General features: G+C 41.0%; 1 protein-coding gene across 9 annotated transcripts in view; it reads right to left on the reverse strand.

Annotated features, from left to right (window-relative positions):
* The window catches only part of slc2a9l2 (solute carrier family 2 member 9, like 2), a 112,377-nt gene extending 110,322 nt beyond the window's left edge, over positions 1 to 2,055 (reverse strand). For 5 of the 9 annotated variants that reach the window (XM_061832688.1, XM_061832683.1, XM_061832691.1 and 2 more), the window contains exon 1: positions 1,433 to 1,611. The gene's annotated coding sequence lies outside the window, so the exon portion shown is untranslated. The other 4 variants (XM_061832689.1, XM_061832684.1, XM_061832686.1 and 1 more) reach the window with 3 other exon arrangements.
* Positions 2,056 to 3,938: the final 1,883 nt, after the last annotated feature.

Genomic DNA, 3,938 nt, shown 5'->3' on the forward strand with positions numbered 1-3,938 from the left:
CCAATACAGGGAGTCCTCAGTCTACAACTGAGATTCGTTCCCACAGTCACGACTTAACTCGAATTTTGACTTAAGTCAGATTTCAGCATTAAAGTCAAAATTTACAATGACTGCTGGGATTGGCTTCACCATTCCCGTGACCCTCGTGAGGATAAGCAGCTCAGAAATGGATGGGTGTTGGTACTTTATATTGAAAAAAAAGCTAAAATACATTTTAGTAAAAAATATAAGATGCTTCACTTACTACTAGGGAAGGGAGGCTGGGATGGTAAACAATGAAGTCAAACTGCACTCAGCTCTTGCTCAGGAAGCAAGTGCAGGTAATAAAAAAAAAAAAAAAAAAAAGAAAGTTCTATCATTGCCAGATCACAGCAGCCCTTATTGCGCTGTGACTGTTACCACAATGTCTTTATGTCTCAATTCACTGTCCCTCTGTTGTCGAGGTCAACATGTACAGTATACATTGTACTAGAGCAGCTCCAACAACCCGAGACGAATTCCTTGTGTGTTTTTGACATACCGAACAAATAAAGATGATTCTGATTTTGTTGTAATGTGAAATACTGTGCTTTGCCCTGATAAAGGCTGTCCTTCCACCCTTTTGTGTAACTATGCCCTTTAATATCATAATTGGGTAACATTTTTCACAAATCAGACAGTTGGGAATAGCAAATATCAACAGTCCTGGATTATTATGTCATCTGCTCCAATGTAAATAAACGTTTGGTAGGGCTACATAATGAACGCGACTTTATCGGAGGGCCAATTTTTTTTTGCCAGAGGAGTAAATGTTGTGGATTTTCAATCATTAGTACTATAAACAAGTGGAAATAAACTCACCAGAATCCTTAACTTGAAACGTCCTCAACCAGAGACACTGCAGGAAAGGCAGTAGGAAAACTACACTCACATGAGAACCAGTTGGCTAACGCAATTGACCAACAATATAGAGAAGGAGGGCTCAAGCTAGAGCCAAAATGATGCTGTCTCCCCCAGACAGATGGCATGATGAGATTCAAATGATTTGGGTTAAAACAGGACTTAGCATGTGATGCTGTTAGTCGTTGTATTGTCTCCCTTTCCACAGCTTCCTCAACCAAATTCCATTCATTCATTTTTCTGTATACCACTAGGCACTTATCCCAGCTGGCTTGACCGCAGTTGACTTTTGGGCCAGATGTGGGGTAAACCCCAAAATCTCGTTGAGCACATATTGAGAACAATACACACTCACATACAGGTAAGGATTAAATAAACATTGCATGCATAGATTTTGGGAATGTGGAAGGAAGTCAGTGTACCTGGAGAGAACCCATGCAAGCGTAGGGAGAACATGTAAACAACACACAGCCTGTTAGTGGAGACTGTATAGAAGTACAAACACTTGGCTGTGCAGCAGGATTCAAGATTGGGCAGTGCTACCAATGCTTACGTTACGAAGGGAAGAAGCGCCTGTATTTCTTGACAAAACTTCATTCCTTTAACAGCTGCAAGGGGGAAAACCCCACAATGTTCTTTCAGTGTGTGGTGGAGAGCTCGAGAGGTAAATTTGGTGCAGTGGTAAGTTGTGGTAGCGCGTAAAAAACGTAGCACCGCACCACCAGCAAAAAAAAAAAAAAAAAAAAGTGTAGCATAAAATAAGTGTGTAATCGTACCTCCCGTTAGGGGTCACTAGTGTTTTAACTGTGGCGTACACTTCCGTACTCTTGCACCCAACTACTCGTTGGAGAGCACACCCCCGTGTATGCAGTTTTGTGATGGGAGAGCAGCGTGAAGGAGACTAAGAAATTTAGGAGCAATCCAACCTTCATTCGTGGACACCCTGACATTTGTTGAAGGAAAAAGAAGAAAACTGAACAAGCTTCTGTCCATCATTGTTACAGTTATCCACAGCACAGCAAACATCCCCAGGCTAAAGAGCAGCTGCTGTCACTGACCTGCTCCATCAAAGACCGAGGCAGGATTTCCAATTCCGCCCATGGAGGATAACGGCGACACTATTCCCTCAACATCTTGTGCATTGCTCACAATTCACATGCTCGCGCAGACACACTGGAGGCAACAGTACAGATCAAACCACACCTCTCAATATATATATAAAATCTTAACAAGACTATTTATTCTTATTTCGGTCTCTCTTTTGTGTTCCTGAAATTTTGTGAGGGGTGATGATTCAACAAAGATCAATTATAATACATTTTGAGCAACATGACAACAAAAAATGTTGGAAACAGCAGATTAATAAAAAAATAATGTGGCTGTTATAAATTGCACAGTAGCACAGCAGTCAACTGGTTAGCACATCTGCCTCATAGTTCTGAAGTATTGGGTCCAAAAAAAAAATCTGGCCGTTGAGGTGTGCATGTTCTCCCCATGCCTGCACGGTTTTCCGCCCACACTCCAAATATATGCATGGTAGGTTACTTGAAGAATATATTGTTCATAAATATAAATCGAAGTATGAATGGTTGTTTGTGCCCTGCAGCTGGGGGGACCAATTCAGGGTGTACCCTCCCCCTCACCCAGTCAGATGGAATAAGGATACACACTATAGTGTGTGGGGGGGAGGCCCCGAAGCTCAGTTGTTAGAGCACTGGTTTGGTAAACCAGGGGTTGTGGGTTCGTATCCCACTGGGGCCTCCACTCCCTGAGAAGGGTTGCGTCAGGAAGGGCATCCGGCGTAAAAATTGTGCCAACCCTGAAAGTGACAAGCCGAAAGAAACAGACAGACTGTAGTGTGTGTGGCTGTGTGTACGTGTACAGACACATGTATCACAAAATTAACAGTGTGAAGCTTCATCACGTAACAAAACAATTACTCCTAACACATGGCCAGGACAACAAAGAACTTCATGGAGGGTGTGGGCCAATGATTGACTGGCCAAGTCAATCATCCGATCTTAACCCAATATCGTGTATTTTACTTCAACATTCTAGTAAAGTCAATGGGTCGCAAGTAAAGGTTATGCTTCCAAATATTAAATGTACACTAAGATTATCATGTCTGCTCCAGTCAGTACCTTTGTTTACTTGAAAAATGGGGGGCTTCAAACAGAAAAATGCTCTGTCCTGATTCATTAAAGAAATCTATTGGCAAATAGCAAGAAATGAAAGATGGGATTCAGAATTTTTCTCATGCATCTTTTAATCTGGAGGGGTGTTTAGTGTGTTCTACAAACTGATTTTATCACCATACTTGTGGTTATTTAAAGTGGAGAGGCCCCGTAGCTCAGTGGGTAGAGCACTGTTTTGGTAAACCAGGAGTTGGATGACACGCTGTAGCGACCCCGAAAGGGACAAGCCGAAAGAAACTTATTTACTTTTACTTGTGGTTATTTAAATTTGTCAGACTAGAAAAGCTATTCACTGATATACTGACTAGCATTTCTATTCCCTTAAAAGTTAAGGGGTTGGACTAAACTTTGACTACAACACAGGAAATTATGTATCAGTAATTTTATTAATTACTTTCAATGGCAACCCACCAAGGTGCTAGCAGGTTAATCCCTTCAAAGTGTACAATTATCACAGATCAGTTTGTGTAGGCAACCACCTTCTGCTGTGATTATTATTATTATTTTTTAGATATAACAAACAATCTTAATGAGCCACATTTTCTCAAAAATCAAATTATTTGAATATGATGACAGTCTGGAAATTAGGCTCTGGAAAAATGGCATTTTAAAATCTCAGTGTGGGAAACTGGTCTTTAACATATATATCTACAATATAATGAAAAATGGTCAATCCAATTAGAGGACATTAACCTGCCAAACAGTAAGGCCATGTTGACTGAAGACGTTGCTTCAACAGTCACTTCAGTTGAAGCACAGAGAGAAGCAATGTGCCGTTTCAATGTGTGATGTCTGTTGTGAGTTTTGATTTTAACTGTACAAGCAGAGACAGTGTTCTACGACACAATGAAGTTGGGGAGTGGA

This window comes from Syngnathoides biaculeatus, chromosome 10 (assembly GCF_019802595.1).
Source record: "Syngnathoides biaculeatus isolate LvHL_M chromosome 10, ASM1980259v1, whole genome shotgun sequence".
Taxonomy (NCBI): domain Eukaryota; kingdom Metazoa; phylum Chordata; class Actinopteri; order Syngnathiformes; family Syngnathidae; genus Syngnathoides; species Syngnathoides biaculeatus.